General features: G+C 36.6%; 1 pseudogene; it reads right to left on the bottom strand.

Annotated features, from left to right (window-relative positions):
* Window positions 1-591: 591 nt before the first annotated feature.
* Window positions 592-26,627, bottom strand: LOC134239980 (acetyl-CoA carboxylase-like; annotated as a pseudogene).
* Between the last annotated feature and the right edge of the window lie 67 nt (window positions 26,628-26,694).

Raw genomic sequence — 26,694 nt, 5'->3', positions numbered from 1 at the left:
TGGTTCAACAGTCAATAAATTAATATTCAGAACATACATAACTTGGTTTAAAAGTGAGCACTATACATGATGTTCATCATAGGTAGAGTAATAATAAATTAGTACAAAAATAATTACAAACCCTGGTAATGGTTCACTGAATTGAATTACAAAACGAATTCATGAACAATTCTAATAACTAGAGGTACTGTGAGCGATGAGCTCACTAAATGATACCCCCCGCCTCCCTTATGGTTATAAGTGGTGAAAAAGTCCATGTTTTCCTGTGGCCGGGAAACCCAAAATATGTGTCGGATCAAAAAGTAAAATAGGAGGTGCACAATGGCAATATGTAATAAAGATTCTGTGAAAGTTTCATCAAATTTCATTCAGTGGTATGAGAGGAGTTACGGATAAGAGATGGGTACCCCAAAGCGTAACAGACGGACGGACAGACAGACAGAAGGACGGACGGACAATTACAGACGGACGGACGGACGGAATTAACGATTACTATATACCCTCCCGCTTTTCAAGCGGGGGGTATAATAATAGTCATTATGAATGACAGATATGGATTTCATATAATAATATAATGCAATTTTATGCAAATTTGATCCAAATTGCACCTAATGACTTCATATGATTTGTTAAATAGACATGTTTTTAAATACAGTCACTGTTGATTCTAATTGTCCATCCTGGTCACGTGTCCATGTTGGCCAGAATTCTGGAGACCTCTGACCTTTGACTTGAGGTCATGTGTTGTGTGATGTGGACAATAGAATCCATAGCAACCTCTGGATTGTTTTGTATCAAACTGAAAACAGAAACAAAAAGTGTGTTGATTTTTAAGTAAGATTAGAGCATTATTTTATAAATTAAAGGGAGACAATCTGTAAATCTTATGTCAAAAACCTGATATTTTAGCTAAATTTAATTTACCCTGAGGAGAAGACAACTATCAGAATTTCTAGAGTGTGCAACCAAGCAATAACTTATGGTTAATTAAACTGATATTTAAATATCAGAATTTAAAGCCTTTCAGTCAGACAGTCTGGTTCCTAATATTGAAAGTATGCTGTTCTTCATCTATACATGAAGAAATGAAATAATGCTATCAAACCCTAGTTGAGCCATCACCTACCTCCTGACTTGTTGTAGGACATGCTCCCTCTGTAAACATCTGATACCTACCTCCTGACTTGTTGTAGGACATGCTCCCTCTGTAGACATCTGATGTTGTCTGATACCTACCTCCTGACTTGTTGTAGGACGTGCTCCCTCTGTAGAAAACTGATACCTACCTCCTGACTTGTTGTAGGACGTGCTCCCTCTGTAGACATCTGATGTTGTCTGATACCTACCTACTGACTTGTTGTAGGACGTGCTCCCTCTGTAGACATCTGATACCTACCTCCTGACTTGTTGTAGGACGTGTTCCCTCTGAAGACATCTGATACATACCTTCTGACTTGTTGTAGGACGTGCTCCCTCTGTAGACATCTGGTGTTGTCTGATACCTACCTCCTGACTTGTTGTAGGACGTGCTCCCTCTGTAGACATCTGATACCTACCTCCTGACTTGTTGTAGGACGTGCTCCCTCTGTAGACATCTGATACCTACCTCCTGACTTGTTGTAGGACGTACTCCCTCTGTAGACATCTGATACCTACCTTCTGACTTGTTGTAGGACGTGCTCCCTCTGTAGATATCTGATATTGTCTGATACCTACCTTCTGACTTGTTGTAGGACGTGCTCCCTCTGTAGACATCTGATGTTGTCTGATACCTACCTCCTGACTTGTTGTAGGACGTGCTCCCTCTGTAGACATCTGATACCTACCTCCTGACTTGTTGTAGGACGTGCTCCCTCTGTAGACATCTGATGTTTTCTGATACCTACCTCCTGACTTGCTGTAGGACGTGCTCCTTCTGTAGACATCTGCTGTTGTCTGATACCTACCTCCTGACTTGTTGTAGGATGGGCTCCCTCTGTAGACAACTGATACCTATCTTCTGACTTGTTGTAGGACATGCTCCCTATGTAGACATCTGATACCTACCTCCTGACTTGTTGTAAGACCTGCTCCCTCTGTAGACATCTGATGTTGTCTGATACCTACCTCCTGACTTGTTGTAGGACGTGCTCCCTCTGTAGACATCTGATAACTACCTCCTGACTTGTTGTAGGACGTGCTCCCTCTGTAGACATCTGATACGTACCTTCTGACTTGTTGTAGGACGTGCTCCCTCTGTAGATATCTGGTGTTGTCTGATACCTACCTCCTGACTTGTTGTAGTACGTGCTCGCTCTGTAGACATCTGGTGTTGTCTGATACCTACCTCATGTCTTGTTGGAGGACATGCTCCCTCTGTAGACATCTGATTCCTACCTCCTGACTTGTTGTAGGGCGTGCTCCCTCTGTTGACATCTGATACCTACCTCCTGACTTGTTGTAGGACATGCTCCCTCTGTAGACATCTGATACTTACCTTCTGACTTGTTGTAGGACGTGCTCTCTCTGAAGCAACTGGTGTTGTCTGATACCTACCTCCTGACTTGTTGTAAGACATGTTCCCACTGTAGACATCTGATACCTACCTCCTGACGTGTTGTAGGACGGGCTCCCTCTGTAAACATCTGGTGTTGTCTGATACCTACCTGCTGACTTGTTGTAGGATGGGCTCCCTTTGAGACAACTGATACCTATCTCCTGACTTGTTGTAGGACATGCTCCCTATGTAGACATCTGATACCTACCTCCTGACTTGTTGTAGGACGTGCTCCCTCTGTACACATCTGATGTTGTTTGATACCTACCTCCTGACTTGTTGTAGGATGTGCTCCCTCTGAAGACATCTGATACCTACCTCCTGACTTGTTATAGGACGTGCTCCCTCTGTAGTCATCTGATACCTACCTCCTGACTTGTTGTAGGAGGTGCTCCCTCTGTAGACATCTGATATCTACCTCCTGACTTGTTGTAGGACATGCTCCCTCTGTAGACATCTGATACCTACCTCCTGACTTGTTGTAGGACATGCTCCCTCTGTAGACATCTGATACCTACCTCCTGACTTGTTGTAGGATGTGCTCTCTCTGTAGGCATCTGGTGTTGTCTGATACCTACCTCCTGACTTGTTGTAGGACATGCTCCCTCTGTAGACATCTGATACCTACCTCCTGACTTGTTGTAGGACATGCTCCCTCTGTAGGCATCTGATGTTTTCTGATACCTACCTCCTGACTTGTTGTAGGACATGCTCCCTCTGTAGACATCTGATATCTTCCCCCTGACTTGTTGTAGGACGTGCTCCCTCTGTAGACATCTGATACCTACCTCCTGACTTGTTGTAGTGTGTGCTCCCTCTGTAGACATCTGATACCTACCTCCTGACTTGTTGTAGGACATGCTCCCTCTGTAGACATCTGATATCTACCTCCTGACTTGTTGTAGGACATGCTCTCTCTGTAGACATCTGATACCTACCTCCTGACTTGTTGTATGACATGCTCCCTCTGTAGACATCTGTTGTTGTCCGATTTCTACCTCCTGACTTGTTGTATTACGTGCTCCTTCTGTAGACATTTGATACCTACCTCCTGACTTGTTGTAGGACGTGTTCCCTCTGTAGACATCTGATGTTGTCTGATACAGCGTTGTCTACACTGTCTTCTCTGATCTGTTCTGTCAACCACTCTACCATAGCTTTGTCATCCTCCCACAGGTAAGCCTATAGTATCAATGATAGATCAGGAGATTATCTCAGTCAAAAAAACCCCATAGGGCATTGATCACTACTAAAGCTATTTACTTACCTACAGCTTTTTTTTAAAGAAGTGTCAACAAGCAAATTCAAAGAATTGTGGTCCCCAGCTTTCGGTGTCTTTGTGGGTGGGATGTCATTTTTTATTATGACATATTGTGACAAATCTTGTCAAAGGTAATGCAAATGTCAGCTATGAAAGCCCTATTTCTTCTCAATCATAAGTTATAAGGAAGTGAACCTGATGACCCCATATTACAAAATAGATTATATATATTGGTAGCTTCTTAAGAAAAGTCTTGCCACAAGTATTACATACGTGAAATATGAAAGCCCTTACCCAAACCATTCAAAAGTTATGGCAAGATCAAGAAAAGAAGGTCAAACTCCAAGGTCAAAGGGTAAAATTTCTTGGTATTCAATGAGAAGTCATCTCACAATAATTACATATGTGAAGTATGAAAGCCCTAGCCCTTACCATTCAAAAGTTACGGCCAAGGTTAAAGTTTTTTCATTAGAACGGAAATCTCCAAGGTCAAGGTCAAAAGGTCAAAGTTGTTGAAACGTCGTCTCATAATGATAATATATGTAAAGTATGAAAGCCCTAGCCCTTACTATTCAAAAGTTATGGCCAAGGTTAAAGTTTTTTCATGAAGACGGAAATCTCCAAGATCAAGGTCTAAAGGTCAAAGTTGTTGGTATCCAATGAGTGGTCTTGCCACAAAGAATATATACGTGAAATATGAAAGCCCTAGTTTCTACCGTTCAAAATTTATGGCCAAATTAAAAGTTTGGAATTTTTTAGTAAAAGTAGGTCAAACTCCAAGGTCAAGGTCAAAAAGTCAAATTTGGTGGTACCCAAAGAAAGGTCTTGTCACTAGAAATACACATATGAAATATAAAAGTCATAGCTTCACTAAATCAAAAGTTATGAGCAAGGTTAAAGTTTTTGTGACGGACAGACAGACTGACTGACAGACGAATGAGATTTAATGTCCCCTCGCTTTCGCGAAAGTGGGGGAAATTAAACATATGCATGGCAATATGATTTAGCAAAATCTACACCATATACCTTGCCAAAATATACAATTACAGGGATCGACACTAAATTTAAGTCCATAGTTGTCAGCAGGGCTAGCCATTTCTAATTTCTACTAGCCCTGTTCATGTACTCTTGGTTCAGCAGCCGAAGGCTGGTGGCCGAGTCGCGAAGCAACCAGAGGGGTAGGTGCGGGAGGTAGGATTTCCCCCTCATGCTGGTGGGGATACAGGGGGCCTCCCCCAGGAAATTTTGAAAATAAAGATCATGCCAAATTCTGCATTCTGGCTGTATTTTGGGTAAAAATTATATGTCACTCTATAATTTTACCTACCGGGTATGTACATTTTTCTATTTAAAAAGTCAACATTTATAATCATTTATGGTATTTCGAATCACCTTTAAAGTTTTTATTCTGACTAACAAAAATAATAATTATGTTGATAACACATGTCAAAAAATAAATTTAACAATTATCATGTACATTGTGTGTAATTGATAATTATTTCTGTTGCTCTGAGTGAGTATTTGGTAAAAATCTTAATAGCCCTGCAGGGCAAGTTTATAGGCATGTTTAGTAGCCCGACCTCAATATGCAGTTGTCCCAGCCCAGCCTGTTACCGTTAGTGTCGAACCCTGAATTACTAGGAGATAGACACAAGTTACTTGTTCAATGATACAAAACTCTCAAATAAAGTTTATTTATAACAAAATACGCTTCTTGTACTTTTTTCTTAAAAGAGATAGTGTTTGGACTGCCAAAAATATACCCGGTATGTCAATATATCAATTTATAAATTATGAAAAAGTAAATGAAATTCCAATAACTGTGAACCTCTAAATTAACTTATTAACTAACTATAAATAGGACTGGTACAGCTCAACTACTTACATTGACAGTGCCCCTGTCCTCCACAAACCAGCGATGTAACATGGAGTTGAGCTCCCCCTCCCCGACGTTCTGTGTGAACTGCTTCATCTTCTTCTTCAGCTGCCTCTCTAACAACCGTCGCTTCAGGTGCCAGTAGAAGAACTCACGGCTCTTCTGCCATTTAAGTATGTCCTATGTGACAAAAAGAGTTATGTTATGTTGTGCAACAAACTTATAAACAAGTGCAGTGTAGTGTTAAAAAAAAAGTTTGTGTCTTTATAACAATACTTTATGCTTTTCAAATTACATTAGAGTACATACAATGTATATCAGTGAAATCACTACCTATTAGAAAAGTTAAAGTTTGTTTTATACGTATGGCAAAGAATGAAAGAAATTCAGACTAGTGAAATTCAGAAGTCAATCTTTAATCTTTAAAACATGAAAATACAAAGAAAGATACAAAAAAAAACTGTTTTGTTTTGTTTTGTTTTTTTTTTTTGTTGTTTTTTTTTTTGTTTATAATTTTATAATACATTTATAATACATCATCACATATTATGAAATTTTCATATGTTATATTTGAATGTATACTTTTAAAATAGGTCATTGCAAATCATTTTCAAATACTTGATCTGTACAGTGTTTAAATATTTCTTTTCATTTCTTTCATTAAATTACACTCACAGTAATAACCCCCATTTCCTCCATTCTACCGGGAGTGTCATGGAGGTCAGCGAACTGTATCGCCACCTGGTGGTACATGGGGAGTAACTTTTCCTGGCGAGCTGCCAGCTGTTTCTGGAGCTCCTCCTTCTCGTCCGGATTCAGCTGTGGACTGGTCAGTTTCTCCACGATCTGGCGACACGTCTGGTCCAGTCTCTGTATGGTCTTCTCCAGGTCCTTCCTCCGGAACTTGATTTCTACGGTTCCCTCTGGTTCAAGGACACCTCCCCTGGAATAAAATCATCACAATCATTTAGACTGGACATTTGGGGACAATCCCCTAGAATAAAATCATCACAATCATTTAGACTGGACATTTGGAGACAATCCCCTAGAATAAAATCATCACAATCATTTAGACTGTACATTTTGGGGACAATCCCCTAGAATAAAATCATCACAATCATTTAGACTGTACATTTTGGGGACAATCCCCTAGAATAAAATCATCATAATCATTTAGACTGGACATTTGGGGACAATCCCCTAGAATAAAATCATCACAATCATTTAGACTGGACATTTGGGGACAATCCCCTAGAATAAAATCATCACAATCATTTAGACTGGACATTTGGGGACAATCCCCTAGAATAAAATCATCACAATCATTTAGACTGTACATTTGGGGACAATCCCCTGGAATAAAATCAGCACAATCATTTAGACTGTACATTTGGGGAGAAAGTATGGAAGACTTAAAAAGAGATAGATTTAAACATGTTCTTTCCTCTTGTTTTTTTTTTTTATTTAAGTAAATATGTGCATGGTAGTACTTTATATAATTCATACAATATTATATTCTATTCACAAATGGGCAGCTAGAAAAGCAGCATTAAAAGCCTATTATAGCCCTCTCCCTACAAAGGCATGCATGATAGTAAATGAAAAATTGAGCCATCTCTTTTTTTTTAAACAAACTTTTTTTACCTAAGTATATTTGAATAATTTTGCTTAGTTTCTCAATGTAGCTATGAGGATAATTTCATATTTCTCTTTAATCCTCTATCAAAATCTCCTACCTGCTGAGTTCATCAGCATACATTTCCATGTGGGTGGGGTTAATTGTTGGATCCACCACTACCCAGGCTCCACCCCTCAGCTCAGCGTACGGGGGAATGTAAATCATGATGGGTTGATTATATTCTGTGAGGGCATCCACAATGTAGGAGCCAAACTTAAGTACCTGGTCATGCATATCTGAAACATGAACAAGGTTTTTAACAAGGTTTTTAATGTTACATTGCAATAGGTGTTCAATACATACAGTGGACCCTCATTTATCCGGACACTTTCCCAGTCAATTTGTCTGGATATGTGAAGCATCCGGATATCTGAATCACCAGTTAAACAAGACAAAATAACATTTAAAAATTTCGTTCCAATGAAAAATTGTCCGGATACTGAAGCATCCAGATATCTGGCGTCCAGATATCTGAGGGTTCACTGTATATCAAATTAATGTTTACCATTAAAACAATCAAGTTATAAAATATTGTATTTACTGTACAGTTAAGTATTATATCAAATAAATTTCCAAGCAAATACAGGTAAAACATCTGTCATTCATAAATATGTTTCTAACCAGAAGTCTCTGTCGAGACTGAAGCTCTACTGGTTTGTACTTATAGCAAAGGAAGAGAAAAGTTCTTAAGCAGTTGGGAATTGAAACTTTACCACAGCAATAAAAAGAATAATGATCCTTGATTAAGTCTCTTTATGTTCTTAGTGTAATCTACTTGCATGCCACATTATATTATAATCAGACTTAAACTGTACTTGGAGTAGCATTTTGAGACTTTTTCACAGAAATTTCTATTTTTAGTTACCACGGCAACACCCTTCATTGAAATCAAAAACCGATATATAGAATTATGTATCTTACTGTAGTCTACCTGTGTGCCAAGTTATATTGAAATCAGACCAAAACTGTAGGAGGAGTAGCATTTTGAAAGAATTTCACAAAAATTTCTATTTTTAGTTACAACGGCAACACCGTTCATCGAAATCAAAAACTGATACACAGAATTATGTATCTTAGTGTAGTCTACTTGTATGCCAAGTTATATTGAAATCAGACCAAAACTGTAGGAGGATTAGTATTTTGAAAGAATTTCACAGAAATTTCTATTTTTAGTTACAGCGGCAACACCGTTCATCGAAATCAAAAACTGATATACAGAATTATGTATCTTAGTGTAGTCTACTTGTATGCCAAGTTATATTGAAATCAGACCAAAACTGTAGGAGGATTAGTATTTTGAAAGAATTTCACAGAAATTTCTATTTTTAGTTACAACGGCAACACCGTTCATCGAAATCAAAAACCGATACACAGAATTATGTACCTTAGTGTAGTCTTCTTGTGTGTCAAGTTATATTGAAATCAGACCAAAACTGTAGGAGGAGTAGCATTTTGAAAGAATTTCACAGAAATTTCTATTTTTAGTAACAACAGCAACACCGTTCATTGAAATCAAAAACTGATACATAGAATTATGTATCTTAGTGTAGTCTACTTGTGTGCCAAGTTATATTGAAATCAGACCAAAACTGTAGGAGCAGTAGCATTTTGAAAGAATTTCACTGAAATTTCTATTTTTAGTAACAACGGCAACACCGTTCATTGAAAACAAAAACCGATACATAGAATTATGTATCTTAGTGTAGTCTACTTCTGTGCCAAGTTATATTAAAATCAGACCAAAACTGTAGGAGGAGTAGCATTTTGAAAAATTGTTTACAGACAGACAGACGGACAGACAGACAGACGGACAGACAGACGGACGGACGACGGACGCATTACTATCGCATAAGCTCTTCTGGTCTCTGACCAGTAGAGCTAAAAATGCTGATGCATATTTTGAACTCATGCTCAATAAAATTTTCAGACAGCTACTGTACAGAAAAAAATCTTTCGAAATTTTGTATTAAAATCCTTCCACGAGAATAATTTGAACAAAAAATACAAAAATAACAAAACAAAAATACCAGAGTTACGTATGAAAACTTTCATGATCCCATGATTTTCTGACTTTATTAATATCCAGTACCTTTCATTCCCCCTGAGAATCCTCTCCAGTTAGCAAACACCATGAGAGGGAGGTCCTCTCTGTTAAAGTCCTTAATGGCCTGAGCTGTCTTATAGGCAGAGTCTGGGAACCACACCTGACCTGCTTGTTGTATCACCTACATGTATAAGTGCAATTTCATTTAAACAAAATTTCATTTTTTAAATTAAAGTCTTGTACCTTTAACAAGAATCCTCAGTTTAAAATCATATCATATCTAAAATATTTCAAATTAAATAAAGATTTGGAGCAAATTTTTTTTTTACAAATTGCTCAATTTTTATATTTTGACATTTTATTCTTTTACAAAACATTTGAAGAACACAGAAAAATAATATGTAAATTAATTTGTTATTGTTTTGACAAATTTCTCTAACAATACACTAGATGTACAAAGTAAAATAATATGTTCCAGTACCTTGGTCTCTGAGTCTAGATTGGCGGGGTCAGCTGGTATGGTCATTTCTACTGTTCTGGTCTCTACACAAATCACCCCCACAGGGATCCCGCCCAATCTGTAAGACACACACATAAAAATAACACAGATCAAGATTCCTCTTCCTTTGATACAAGTCTTACTTATTATTTTGGATGTATAATTCAGCTACAGTAAATGCATAAAGGGAGACAAACCTTGCTCGACCTGTGACCACTGTTTGAGCCCAAGGCTGTAGGATTTCATGGAAAGACTTGTGATCAAAGAAACCTTTTTGCCAGGAATTCTTGTCATCTACAATTAACACCACAGTAATGAACATTATTGATGATTCAGAAATGTTTTAACAGAGATTCAGAGACTGTACAAGCATTATAAATGCACTATGTTTACCTGGATTTTGTCGGCCATTCAGCATCCACCTGGGATCGTAGGGGGCCTTTGTGGGGATGAAGTCCACCAGTCTGTCTATAGGGTCCCCTGTGTCTAGTACTGGTAATGGGGAACCCTTACACTGAAACAACAATCCAGATAAATTGCACTCAATAACTAGCCATTACACTAATTTAAATACATAATTCACTAACAGATAAAATAAAGACTGCTTCAGTCTGTAAAAATGAAAACAAAGCTTATTTGACTAATTCTTTTGACTAAGGATATTGTTTTTCTTTTATGCTGTACTCTATTCTCCAGTGACAGTTATAAGAATGGACAGTACCTTAGGCATGTATGACAGCCACTTGATGATTTTGTAGACTCCCTCAAAGTCGTCAGCTGTTACGTCGTGAGTGACTCCGTTAGTGTACATGATCTGGATTCCTCCCAGCTGATTGTTACTGGTGTACACCTCCTTACCAAGGACCTGTTTTAATTAAATTTTCAAATTATAATAAGAAAACAACATTGTTTGTGGGGGTTAGTAATGAACATAACCTTTCTCTTGAATTTACATCTACAGGAAACCTAAAATAAATGTACTGTAAATCACTGTTTTTTATGAAAACTTTATTTTTGTGTAATTAAGCCCAAATATTAGAAATCCTTTAAGCAATGACCACAATTCCTGAAATTTTTTTCTCACTAATAATGAGTTACTATCTTGCATGACATACCTTGTTAAGTGCACCTGCACCGGTGAGGATGATGTGGGAGTTCTCCACCTGTATAGTTCTCTGTCCCAGTCTTACCAGATAGGCACCTATACCTATAGCTCGACAGGTAACCTAAATATACAACAATCTGTAAGCTATAAACCAGATAGGCACCAATACCTATAGCTCGACAGGTTACCTAAATATAGAACAATCTGTAAGCTACAAACCAGATAGGCACCAATACCTATAGCTCGACAGGTTACCTAAATATAGAACGATCTGTAAGCTATCAACCAGATAGGCACCGATACCTATAGCTCGACAGGTTACCTAAATATAGAACAATCTGTAAGCTACAAACCAGATAGGCACCTATACCTATAGCTCGACAGGTGACCTAAATATAGAACAATCTGTAAGCTACACAAAAATCTGATAAGCACCTATACCTATAGCTCGACAGGTTACTTAAATATAGAACAATCTGTAAGCTACAAACATACCAGATAGGCACCAATAGCTATAGCTCGACAGGTAACCTAAATATAGAACAATCTGTAATTTATCAACAAACCAGATAGGCATCTATACCTATAGCTCGACAGGTTACCTAAATATAGAACAATCTGTAAGCTACACACAAACCAGATAGGCACCAATACCTATAGCTCAACAGATAACCTAAATATAGATCAATCTTTAAGCTAAAAAACCAGATAGGCATCTATACCTATAGCTCGACAGGTAACCTAAATATAGAACAATCTGTAAGCTACATACAAACCAGATAGGCACCTATACCTATAGCTCGACAGGTTACCTAAAACATTCGTCCCGAATGTTGGATCGTTTCATCAAGTCTCATTTTTGGGACTATATTTCATGGGAATATTGTCATTGAGAGTGATATTTACAGTAAACACAATCATGGGCCACAATAATACATACATATCAATAATTACAATGTGGTCAACAAATTATAATCATAGGCATGAATAACAAAATTATGAATAACAGTTCATAATCATCAACACATTCACTTTTACCAAAATGTTTTCGTTCATCACAGTTCATCGCTTCTTACCAATCCTGGATCCATTGGAATAGAAAAGTCATGACGGACACAAGTCACAGAATATTCACTATTATAATGTTCACAAAGTTATACGAGATAGTCCATTGGAATATCCACAAGGTCCAGTGTACGTCCATGTATTAGGAATCCAGCATCATTGGGAAATGTCCAGGATCAATGTCCGGAAGTACATCATACGGCTCGGAATGCTCCGGGTCCCTCACGGCAAGGTATGAACTAGGGATCATCATGTCTGGGTTAAGTGATGGGTATGACACATATGATTTTCCAACAATATTTTGTAATTTTCCATTGTAGGGGTAGGATAAGGTTGGGGAACTTGTTAGGGCTCTTTGGAGTTTGTCGAAAGCTTCATGGCAATTTTCATTTAAATGGAACTCTTTCTTGGATCCATTTGTAATTTCTTTTGGGACATTCTCAACATTCATACATAGAGGGCCGAGCTCTTGGCTACAAGCATTAATGGTTTGGGTATTGATTGGGTCTTCCAATACATCTAGTATTTTGTCATCACATTTGACTGTGGCACATTGGGTATTTTCATTCACATTCATGTGACAAACTGTGACTTCTCTGTCTACAGTTTCAGGGGGAATCAATAATCATTTTTCTCAACAAAACTTGGGATAGGTTCTATTTTTCCAACCTCATCCTTAAGTAAAGGGTTATCTACCTTTTTTGGGTCCAACATAATCACAATGGGGAGGATTTCCAATATCCTCAGCAAGACTTATCTTGCCACAAGACACAATTTTTACACACGATTTACTAAAGCAGGGAATGTCTATACCCTGTACCTTTAGTTTCATATTTTTAACAAAAAGGTCACATGAATTCTGGGTCATAAAATCTAGTCCCAATATGCATGGGTATTGTATGTCAGCCACAAGTACTTTATGGGTAACTTGTAAATTTTCAAGGGATATTTTGATTGGGCATTCTCCCTTAACTGGGATTGCATTACCACTTGCAGATGTACCGGGGTAATTTGGGGCTTTTCCGCAGTATCCAAATTTTGGAAGAATTGGGTGCTGACAATAGTCATACTGGCACCCGTATCTACTAGTATATTTGTTTCTTTATTTCCAATTTTTCCAGTCACATAAATTCCATCATTTTCCCCATTTATATCTCTCACTAAAATTTCTTTGGGGATAGGTTCAGTACAAGGGATATCTTTCTTGGATTCAATTTCTGTTTTATTTTCAATATTGGGTTCGGGTTTTAGTGAGAGAGGTTGAGCCATATTTAATGGTGAGTGTTGTTTGGGCCTGCCCCTTGAACCTGTCGACTTCCGACCCCCGAATTCGACGTTGGGTAGTTTCCCTGATTTTGGGGTTGGAATTGATTTTGACTTGGGTTCTTTGGGTAATTTTTCCAATTGTTGGAATTTCCTTGGTAGGGTGAACCTTGGGGTCTGGGTCCATAATTTGTAGGTCTGTTGTTTTGGTAGTCGGGTCTTACTGAATTTCCATAGGAGCCCATATTGGAATAATTCGCATAGGGGTATGAGTTCTCATATACATGATACTGTGCATAAGGGGTTTCCATCAAATTATGGGTAGGCATTTGACAATTCCTTACTAGAGCTCTGATTTCTTGGGTAAGGGATTGGAGATCATCCTGCAAGTTTTGAATGGGTTCTGTTTTGTTAATGGCATGAACAGTTTTATTGCGTTGGGCGTCTGCCAATCTATATGTTTCCAAACGAATGGCCAAAATTTCAGCTTCGTTTATATCTTTGGGCTTGGCTTCCCTTAACCTTAATCGCATATCTGGGTCTGGTAGGGCATCAATAAATTGATCAAGGGCCAGAATGCTTATAATAGTTGGGTCGGCTGTTGGGTAATCTTGACGAGTTAGCTTTTTAATAGATTGGGCCAATTCAGGTAAGGATTCATTTGCACCCCTAGTTTTGGTTTTGAGTTGGGCACGGAACATTTCTGACCTTTCAATAGAGCCGTATCTCCTATTTAGGATTTTCACAAGGGAATTAAAATCTCTTCTCTGGATTTCATTCAGTTCACTCAGGAGGGCACGGGCACTACCTGTCAGACTACTGGCTAGATACAGTGATTTGGTTTTATAGTCCCACCCATGCAAGTCAACTAAAATTTCAAATTGGGCAAGGTACTCATCAAAGTCCTCTGATCCATCAAATGTTTGGGGTTTTATAGTAACATGGGTTTTGGGTGTAGATTGGAGAGGCATTCCATTTTCATTTCTATTGATTTCAAGTAAGGGGGAATAATGGGTACCCGACATTGTTCTTGGGTGACATGTATATTCCCTTTGCCCATTCGTTGGGTCTGGATGAATATGGGGTTGGAAATCATCATAAGAGTGGACTGGGTGAATGGGTCTGGATATTGAGACACTGGGTGTGTGATAATTGTCACCCCCGTCATAGGTTGGGTTTTCAAATTTTCTTTCTAAATGATTTACCTGATCTCTCAATTCATGATATTTATGTCTCATACCCAACAATTGTTGGTTAACACTTTGTACCATAGACACTAACATGTCCAATTGATTGTTCTTTGCAGGCGGTACTGAATCTGATGCCATTGGGGAAGATTGGAGACTGGGAGCGGGTAAATTATGATCACGACTATCTTCCACTGCACTGGACAAGGATGGGCGTGATTTGAAAGTGACTTCTGAATCCAAACTTACCTCAGTTTCCATTGTAATTATTGGGTACAAAAATTGATTGGGTCAATAAAAATATACAAAAATTTAAGAATTCTTTTGTCTTTATAATAGAAAAATTTTGGTAAACAGAAATAAGCAAATGGATATCCCACTTCTGACACCAAATTGTAACGTGACCCAATCTTGGGTGTTACAAAAATTATGTGGGTCCTCTTATTCCTGAGATTTACCTCGATTAATCAACAAGATTTGTTTATCTATAAAATGAATTTATTCAAACAATAACAATAATGATTTATTATTTATAAAATACAGAGTATACTAATGGATAATGGGACAGGATATATAAGGGTCAGCTGATTGGGTTCCACAATATCAACAATGGGACAATCTGTTCAGCTGATTATGGTTGGGTCAGGATATATATACAAGGGTCAGCTGATTGGGTTCCACAACATCAACAATGGGACAATCTGTTCAGCTGATTATGGTTGGGTCAGTATATATATAAGGGTCAGCTGATTGGGTTCCACAACATCAACAATGGGACAATCTGTTCAGCTGATTATGGCTGGGTCAGGATATATAGAATTGGGTTTCCCAATATTGGAGACTGGATTAATTTACCCAATGTGAAGGCCTCAGTTTTTACCCAATGATGGGAAGTTGGGACTCTTAGTTGGTCAGATGTTAAAGGGTCTGACCAACCCCCCAGTCTGAAGAAAAAGTCTAGAGTGCCTTCTTTATATACCTTTTCATATTCCGGTGCGAATTAGTTCACGCGCGAATAACAAGCGGTACCGCCAGTATTCGCGCGACGTTTGTATGGTAACACTCATAACTTTTGCATCAAGTAAAGGCTTTAGCATTACAAATGCGGGAAAAGGAATGATTTGTTGATTGGGAATTGTTTTGGTTACGATGCCAAGTTGGATTTGGGTACCTTGATTGAATAACAATGCCAGGCAGCTATTTGCTATTACGATTGGGCTGAACTATGGAGGAAATTCGGGTTTGTACAATAAAACCAAATGATATTCATGAAATAAACAAAGACAATGAATTATAAAGCATACATAAATGACATACGATGATTGGTAATATTCCCATAATATCTATAAATAAAATTACGATACGTAGATTAAATATTCAGGGCATAAATTGGGGTGATCCAATCTGTGGGTAATTTTGGTCATGGGGAAATCCGTAACATATAGAACAATCTGTAAGCTATAAAAGCAGATAGGCACCTATACCTATAGCTCGACAGGTAACCTAAATATAGAACAATCTGTAATTTATCAACAAACCAGATAGGCACCTGTCCAATACCTCGACAGGTAATCTTAATATAGAACAATCTGTAAGCTACATACAAACCAGATAAGCACCAATACCTATAGCTCGACAGGTTACTTAAATATAGAACAATCTGTAAGTTATCAACAAACCAGATAGGCACCTATACCTAAAGCTCGACAGGTTACCTAAATATAGAACAATCTGTAAGTTATCAACAAACCAGATAGGCACCAATACCTATAGCTCGACAGGTTACCTAAATATAGAACAATCTGTAAGCTACACACAAACCAGAGAGGCATCTATACCTATAGCTCAACAGGTTACCTATATATAGAACAATCTGTAAGCTACACACAAACCAGATAGGCATCTATACCTATAGCTCGACAGTTAACCTAGATATAGAACAGACAATCTGTAAGCTACACACAAACCAGATAAGCACCCATACCTATAGCTCGACAGGTTACCTATATATACACCAAAACAATCATGTAGAACCAAGCAAATTATATGATGCCAACAGCATGAAAATTTGCATAAAGTTATTTTTGAACAAATTAAAAAACTTTAACCCAAAGATGACTCAAATGGCTTCCAAAATCCCTTATAGCCTTTTGCATTTCCTGACTTTTTCTGTCATAATTTAGTTTTTTTTTATTTTTAATTCAACTTATACCATCAGTATTAACAATAAAACTGTCAATGTTTTTCAATCAAGCACTAACCAAGAGAACTATTAAGGCTATTTATGAATGCTTTTAGGTCCAAATGATGTTTTATGAACTTCAATAAAATATTTCTTGTTAAAATAAGCACATACCAAATTGATTGTAATGATATCATTGTAAGCTATAGATGACTCCCCAGCGATCATTCCTGATCCTCTTAGATTTTCTACCCCCAGTCCTTCCTCTCTACCTGTGAAATAATAAAAAGTTAAAATAGAACAATGTTCTGCTGGTAATCAGTCTTAATCTCTAGTCACAATGTAAAAGGTGAAATGAAGTCCTTACCAATGACGTCAATAATTTTATATCTAGGTTCTCCCTCATCTTCTATAAGCTCAGCATGGACGGAATTCATGGCACTAACTTTCTTAAAATCTACAGGGGTCAGGTACAGGTATTTAAATCCCTAAAAACAAAACAAAATTCTCTCTATAGAATACAAATGTAAACAAGAATTACTGTTTTAAGGACCTCAAACAAAGTAACCTCATCTCTGCGTACTTTTTCAATGTTGACTTTTGTATACAGTACAATATGCTTAATATAGGTATATATGCACAGGCATCAAGCAATTTGAGTCTTTATGAACAACTTTTCTTATATTTTTTATGTTGACTACATGTGATATTTTTTTAACTTCTGGGAATGAAAAATTTTTCACTTTAATAATGAATTCCTTGTAAGCATTTTCAGCATAACCATGTTTTACTGTATATAATCAGTCATTCCAGGCAACCTTTACAAACAGAGCCTTACCTTTTCTATATCTTTGGGGTCATTCCAGGCCACCTTTATAAGCTAAGCCTTACCTTTTCTATATCTTTGGGGTCATTCCAGTTCACCTTTATAAGCTGAGCCTTACCTTTTCTATATCTTTAGGGTCATTCCAGGCAACCTTTAAAAGCTGAGCCTTACCTTTTCTATATCTTTGGGGTCATTCCAGGCCACCTTTACAAGCTAAGCCTTACCTTTTCTATATCTTTAGGGTCATTCCAGGCCACCTTTATAAGCTAAGCCTTACCTTTTCTATATCTTTGGGGTCATTCCAGGCCACCTTAAACAGGTGCTTGATCTCCTCAGCCAGACCTATCCTGGCTCCACTGTTAGCCGAGATGAAGATTCGGGGAAGTCCCTCTCTCCGGGCTTTCTCTGAGGCTTTCTGAAAGGTGATTTTCAAAGGCTAAAAATGTTGATCTGGCTAAGAAGTCTTTGATTTTTCAACCAAAAATGAAAATTAAAGGTAATCATCACATAGTCTTCAACAGTCAACAGAAGATGCTCACTCCTCCAAGCCACTTGATTCCACCTCTGGAATTTCCAGATTCCATTTCACAGATAGGTATTGTTCATATTAGACTTTTTTTTAAATCAATCATTTTTTATTTTATTTATCATTTTCCAACTTTAATAAGCTTTATGATACTGGATGATACTGTAATGCATGAATGCAGTGTAGTCACTGGGTATGGCGTAATCATTATCTGGCACTACACAGGTCCGGGCTGTGCGTTGTATTTATAAATGATTTGTTAGCTGTATTCATGAAATAGGGCATCTTGTTTGCACCAAAGCCACTAAAATATGAAAGCTCACTTTTTAAAGTACACATACAGTACCTTAAACAGGAGATCCTCTACAGGTCCAAAGGAGCCAATCTTGTATGTGATGTCATTAGATATAACAATGATGTCACGACCTTCAGGACATTCTGGTGTCTTCAAGGTCATCTGCCAGGCCACCATTCCAATCTGAAAGGTAAAATGTCAAACAGAGGATAACATTCCAATAAAGCATAATATCAAGAGATTTACTTTCCAGACGTGAACAGAAAACAGATTGGTATCAATACTACAGTCTAACCTCATTCTCTCCTGGCAGTCTGTTCTGTTTACAAAGGTTGTTGTCTTTATCTAGGACCAGCTCTATACAACTGAAGGCATCAGCAGGAATCTTGTTCTCTTCTCTGTGATCCTTCCAAAACTTCTGTAAGGCCTGAAAGAGAAAGACAGAATCATAATAATGTCTCCACAACAACAAAACTTCTGCAAGGCCTGAATGAGAAAGAAATGATTCGTAACAGTCATCTTACAACAGCAAAAATTTGGTTACTAATCACCTTTCCATTCTTTTTTAACTTTTAATTATGAAATATGCTGAAAAAATGAGATAACATGGAAGCAGGTATTTTTGGTGGAAAAAATAATTACATGGAGACTTAATTTCTGTGATACCTGAGTGAACATTCCTGGAAAATCATAGACATAAGTTGTTCCACTTGACTGGGCCTGGAATCTCCAGCTGTAGGTGGTCCTTTGTGGGGTAGGGCGTGCTGATCAGCAGACAGTGAAGGGCCCCTTGTTTTGTTCCATAGGCTTCAAACATCACCTACAAAAGATAATCTCAAGTTTGATAGCTCAAAGGAGCTGTCTGGGGTTTCATTGTGGAAAACTACAGAAGAAAACTCTTCAATTTATACCATATTTAACTAACATTGACATCAGTATACTTGCCAAGTTTAGGCAAAATCTGTATAGGTATTTTAAGGGACCATCTCAAAATACAGGTACATTTACTATAGGGTTATAAGGGGTAATGCTGCTAATGCAGTGCAATCTGAAATGACACATACTTGTCCCATGTTAGGATCTGTGACCTCCCTATACATGCTCATGTCCAAGTAATATCCACTCTCATTGGTCAGGTATAGACGAATAGGAATGCTTGTATCACTGGATGCAAACCTAAAACATTCCAAAATAAGTGTTGTATGTTAAAAGCTTATCCAGAATTTTCATCCTTATAATTAGATCTAATCCACTGTACAAGTATGTACAACCAAAACTATTTGTCTCATAGGAAGTTTGAGCATTAAGAAGTAGTCTTACTTGATTGTGAATTTCAGCTCGGCATTAAGAACTCTCATCTTCATAAGACGACTGCCGTATCTCATCACCATAGCTCTGACTGTCTCCTCCAGCTGTCGAGATATAAGTAAACACAGAGTTATGGTGGATTCACAATGGTAATGACCAGAAATGGTAAGAAAATGAGTGGTATTTATATTCAAACATGAGTATATTACATGGTAATGTTGATTTTACCTTGCCTGGTTCTGGAATGGTCAGGGTTGGTGCAAAGTTCAGGAATATGTGATTACAGTCAGTCTTCTTGGACTTGAATTATAACACAAGATCTATTTAGTATCATGAATGTTCATTCTGATACAAACTGAAAACATCACTTTGATAAATTTTGAAATACTGTGAAATTACTAATTCTTGTGGGGGTGGGTTGGGGGTAATTTTTGTTTTTCAAGGTACAAAGATTTTCTTTAAATATTGTGTCCTCCAGAAAATTAAATTGGAACTTTCAAACTCCAGTACCATAATTGTTTACATTAACCATGGAATTTAATCCCCATGAACCAATACTTTTTCTACATACCAAATTAAAATCTAAATCAATGAAAATAAGAAATTTTACATGACTTTATAAACCCTAGCTCACCAGTGGGTGGGAGAACGCCACTTCTAATGAATCCAAAGCCTCAAGGAGGGTTCTCTCTGCTTCATTTTGTAAGTACTCAAAAGAGGCCTCCTGATGAAATAAATTAAAAGCATTAGAAACTTGTCAGTTCAGTGTTACTTAAGGCTTGTGTTTGTTTAAAATAGAGCACATACACACAAAAATTGGACAACTTTGATAAGAAATACTTTGCTTGATTGGATTTTTGATTCTAGTAGAATTTAGAATTTAGGGGAGGAAAATAAAGAAGTGCAAAAATGCATATACACATGATGGTATAAATCAGACAATATCTTCAGTTGTTACTGTTTTTGCATCAAAACATATTTATTTTTCCTTTTGAGAGGAAAAATTTTTGTGTCGATTCATTGTCTGTATTTACCTTGGTGACGAGGTCAGAGTGCCGTATGATGACCCTCACAAAGAATCTGTAATCCGTCACTTCCTGTCCCGCTGCCACCTGTTATACAATAAACAAATACGTTTATAATGTAAGTTTCACAGAGTTAGGTCCCTTTTATTGGACTGTTGGATATACAATCAACTTTGTTCGGAGTCTGCAACATTATGAAATTTTTCAATCAACTTCAATTTCCCACAAATTTATGTAGAGCAACAAACATTAATAAAAATAATATGATTTCAATAAGATAAGACATATTTATTCACTAATTTTCAAAACACTTGATTTGTTTACAAATGAGGTCTACTAGGCTTTTTTTAATCTGAATTACAAATACAGTAAGAGTTCTCTCCCTTTAATCAGAATGGAGTTAAAATCTACCTTAGCTTTTCCGAGATATAGATGCATCTTGTAGTTGTTGGTCTGAATGGCCTCCAGGTCAAAGTTCCTCAGTCTGTTGATCTCCAGCTGGAAGGCCAGGGCTGGCTCTAAATGTCGGTAAATGCTGTCCTCTCCAAACTAAAAATAAACCATTATTATTTATCATAGTCTAATCATTGAAAGGAACAAGACTTCTTGAAACACAGTCACTTGTTTTCAGGTGTATTATTTACATCATTTAAAGTATAAACATTTCTTTTTGTTACCTGATGTTGTCATTTACTTACATCAAATTTGGCACGATATGTAAAATATTTTGGTGAACTTCTCTAAAAGAGAAAAAAAAATTCAAATTAATTATAAATGTAAAATACATAATCAACTGCTTTGCACATATAAATCAAAATAAATTATGACACATTACCATACCAGGTTTTTTAACTTCAGTCACAGTGAAAGCATTCAATTTTTAACCTATCATTTTGAAACCTGCCCTACAGAAATAACAGCAAAAAAGTTCATTTTGAGACGTACCCTACAGTAGACAAGGAATGTGATTCTTCTGATGGCCTTCTCACACAAATATTGCTCCTAAAAATATCACAAAACACACAATCCAATAATCTCAAACTACAGCCATAATAAATTTATAACAGAGAATTGCAGTTTAAAATTCATAATTGTATTCTGTGGTTTGAGTCCATACCCTCTCTTTACAAAAATCCTGGAATTTGACGGCCAGGGCATTGTCGTCGTATTTCTCTTTTTTGCTGAATTTAATTCCTACATTGATGATATGGATGGGTTCATCTGGATCTGAGGAACTCTGTCAAGAAAATTTATCAACATTGATTGTCTGGCACCTTTTTATTGTTAATTAACTTAAGTGATTTTTTAAGACTTTTTATAAACTTTTTTCCTTTCTTTTTATTTTTTCATATCAGAAGGTACAATAAGTAACACTGACATGAAGAGAGATGGAGTCTTCGTTGCCGGCGGGACTCTTGGCCAGTATAGTGGGACTGCTAGGTGGGCTGTCTGACTCCACTGTAAAACACTCCAACACCTGCTCAAAGTGGCTGCAAAGAGAATTTGTACAAAAAATCTTTATGCACATCAAATATTACGGATGGGTATCGTTAAAAATTTCGCATCGCGATAAATCACTAACAATTTTTTCCCAAAATATCACGATAATATCATGATATTTTTACAAGCAATTTTACCAATGATTTTAAATGAAAAGTCATTATTTTTATTTAAAAAATGCTAGAAAAACAAAATTTGACTCTGAAGCTCATATAATGTCTGGTTTGGGTTGTTTTCTTTTAAACTTTGGTATGTTGTCAGACACTACTCACATTTCGAATTCAGCCATGGAGTTAAATGAGGCCATGATGCCCATTCTCTGACAGGTGGGCGGTTCCTCCAGCTGATCGATGTGGGCCTCAGGGTCCGACAGACCGGACACCTTGTCACTGCTGTCATAGCGCATCACCATCAGCCTGATAATTAACAAAACAATTAACTGGTTACTGTTATAATTCATAATCAAAATAGATATCTCCCTTGCTCTTATTAATGTACATTGTACAAGTATACTCTACAGTAGCGACAAAATTAAGTACAGAATTTGAAACTGTAATCTGATCCTAATTACTGAAATGACCAGAAAACAGACAAATTTAATACTGATTCAGAATTTTTTATTTTTATCTAAATATTTTCATTAGGTATTTTGACTTGTGTACATATCTTCATTATGTTTTACCTGTTGGGGTGTGACCTGGGGAGTAGGAACCTGAATTCCACCATTGACATGTCCCCATTCAGTTCTCTGTGCTGGAGACAGTTTACCTCATATGCAATGTAGGCTCTCCTTATGTACACCTATGTTGCAAAATATTAAAGCACTAGTTTACAAAATATAGACAGTGCAATGAGAAGTAAATAGTCCTTTAAAGGTGCTTGGACCCTACTCTAAGAGAGATAACTCTCATTCAGATAAATGATTCTTATTCTTATACATGCTTGTCAAATTTAGGAATTCAAAGCAAATTTGGGAAGCACAATATGATTTTTTTAAAAAGAAAACATATCATAAAAGTGAAATTCCATTTTAGTGAACAGAGGCGTAGAGAACGTTATAAACTCAAGAAAGACTTTTCTACTATAAGTTCATGAAACTGTGATCATTTAATTGATTCCTGACTCTGACTGCTTTGTTCTCACCTCTAAGGCAGCAGATCTGACCAGGTTGTTAGTGTGCCAGAAGAATTCCTGAAGGATGTCATAAATGGCCGTCTCTGAATGGATGATTTTCTGAAGAAAAAATTTGAAGTGCTGATATGGATATATACATAATTATAGATGTATATACCAGGTAAGGGAATATAATTTTTGATGACAACTAAATTGAATATAAAGCCACTTAAATGTTCCATAAAACATGAATTGACTGCTACAGACTTTTAAAATATCTGATTCTCTAATCTGTATCCATTTTGTTGACTAGCTAAAGTCTATTCTACCTTTTTTTAATTTCATATATTTTTACAGAATACTGAGAAATGTGTAACAAAAACCACAATATCTAAACTATTAGAACAAGAAATTATCATGCAAAAAACTACAAAAAAAAAATTAACCTTGAAAGCTTACGTCATACAAGAAATCCAAATAAGCCTTTCTCTTCTAAATAATATACCAGAACGTTTTAACATTGAACAAGGAGACATATCTGAAATTTTACTTTCCAATTTTTTTTCGGTTGAATGACAAGGACATTTAACTGAGAAGATAAAGATCATGTGAGAGAAATTTGCCTGACCTGTAGATTTTCAGGATTGAATTCTGGTCCATACATATCAATGGCCGACAGAAAGATGGATTCCATCTGGTTATGTCTGAGTTCATAGGGGGGAGTGTGAGCTGCTATCAACACCTAAAACAAATGATACAGCAAAATTCATTTAGTATGAACACAGATATTGCGAATTTGTGAATATAGCACAGTTATCTAGAATACTGTAAATCACCTTTAATTCACGAAAACTTTATTTTCGCTTAATTACGCGAGACAGTGTGCTTGCGAAAATTTAATTCTAGCGTATAATAGCATTCCTTAAGATAATATAGAGCAAAAACCATAATTCGTGAAAATTTTGTCTCGCATAATCAACTGTCAATGACTATCTCGCGAAAATAAGGTGTCATGAAAATTTAGTGATCTACAGTACCCAGCTGTTTAACTTAAACGAATTTCTTACTTTTGTGAATGGGGAAAAATTGCATAAAAATTGCATCATCTTAAAATATCTTGATCCACTCCTATGATTTTCAGAGATCTAATTGGCAGTGAGATTGATACGCATATAAAAATGAATATTGTGTATAAAGGCATTGTAATACCTGTCTGGCCCTGAGAGCTACTTTAGCGTTCTCTGCATTGTTCAGTGTGGTGAGCTCAGTAAGTATGGAGGCCAACTCATCCGTCAGACCCGCTTCTTTCTTGCACAGGTGATCCTATAATAAATATATCTAGTTATCAGATTTTTTGACTGAATTCTGAAATCCCCTTTTTCTATCATTACTATAGCATCACCTGATTAAATTCAATTTTTTCTTATTTATTTTGGAACTATGAGCTAAGTTAGCAGTTATTTTGTTATTTTTTATTGAGAAAATGATATTTTATGAGAAAAACCCAAACAATTCTGAAATTGAAGGAATTCTGTATCAAGAATTTTTTTGTTGTTGTTATTATATCAGCTAGTTTTTTGATTAAGAAAAAAGGATTTCAAAGTCGATGATTCTTACGATGAGCATGGTGATAAGGATGTTTTTCTTCTGTACGGCCAGATGAGAGAAGATGCTGCCAGCCACTGCAGACATGTCCTTGGTCTTAGATATAAGCTGAGCTATACACTTGTCATAGTGACCTGTCAAAAGGAAATCCATTAATCAATATACTTGTATCTTATAAATTGTTAATAATATAAAAGGTTTCGTTTTTCTTCACGCCATTATAATTTGATTCAAACAAGGATAATGATGGTATACTAATAGTACGATAAAATTCACTAATAACAAACTTCCAATTGAAATAATCCTTTTAGTTAACATTATGTTTTAAATTCATAAGAATGAAAATCACTTTGCTCTAAGAATAAATCAATTGAAAGCATATTCATTAAAAGCTTGTTCTACTGTATATACTTTGATCCATTTTCCTTTACTGGAAGTGGGTGGGGGAGGATGAGTGACTATATTCTTACCATGTTGAAATTGGACCTCTACCCTGACGTACTGTTTCAGTAAGTCTTGTACTACACTCTTCATGTGACCTCTGATCCCATTCCGGTACCTAGAATTCAGAGATAACCCACATGTTAAACACTGAAGAATTTTCAAAGCACATATGGCGACGTTTTGATATTAGACTAGTCTTTTTCTTCTTCAAAACTTTTTATTAATACAGTGTACCATGAATTGAACATATTTTCAGATACTTATTCCTTCTATTTCTCTAAAAAGTCGTGTGGACTTCAGTACATATGTTTAGGGCTGGGATTAATAATGAGTTATGATCATTATTGAAGCACATTGAAAGGAGAAAGAGAGGGGGAGGGGGTGAGAAAAGCAATCAACAGACACAGACAAAAACCACAAAATACAGAATGTAGTTCCTGGTATTACACACAAAGACAAACACAGAACATTTAGGCTGTGGAAACAAAAAGAGGAGAAATGGGGTTAATGCCAGAAGGTCTATGAAGAGTGCAAAACAGTTCCATACAAGTTTTCAAGATTATTTGTCTCAGTAAGGGCCCCCTTGCATGTTTACTAAAAACCTAGAAACTGATAATAGTTGAATGCATTGGCAATTATTTCCCAATTTCTTTCTAGATATATAAATAAAGTTAGTATCAAGTGGAATGATGTATTTTCGACTTTCAAATCACGCTCTTATTCAATTTAAGAGGTATGCATATCTTGTCTGACTATTAAATTCTTTAACAAAATGAAAAGAAAATTCAGTTATGTGCATGTACTGGACTTCAAGTTTATCTGTTCGGATCAAGTGTGAAAAAAAGTTCGAAGGGTGACCAGAAATCTTAAAACCTTGTGATTCATACTACTCACAACCCACTAGCATTACCCCTTAGATCCACTGTCAAAAGAAAATGTCACATGCGTTACACAAAGAACAATTATACACAAAATTCATTCCATTAAGCTTTATGATAGAACTGTCACATGCAAAAGGAAGAGGCATTCAATTTTTGGTTCAATTATGAATCTGATATGGATGGATTGACATGCATGCTTGTCGAAGAAAATATACTCTCTGATATGCTTTAGAAGAAATTTGGGACACTTGAGATTACCAAAGGTCGGCAATACTATGACCTCTAACCTCTGAACTAGTTGAACTATGCCCTGTGTTGTCATGAAGAAGTTTTCTCTCTCTGTTCTTCTTGTAAGAGTGGCAGCATGGCTGTCTATCACATTTGCAATCTAAAATGAAAGCACAGAGCAAACTTTAATTTTAGTGGTAAAACACAATAGAAAGTAAAACTCTTTCCTATTTTATTTTGAATGTTA

Source organism: Saccostrea cucullata, unplaced genomic scaffold, assembly GCF_032062105.1.
Source record: "Saccostrea cucullata isolate Sc308-1 unplaced genomic scaffold, CSIRO_AGI_Scuc_v1 ctg2141, whole genome shotgun sequence".
Lineage (NCBI taxonomy): Eukaryota > Metazoa > Mollusca > Bivalvia > Ostreida > Ostreidae > Saccostrea > Saccostrea cuccullata.
This window is presented reverse-complemented; position numbering and strand designations above follow the sequence as displayed.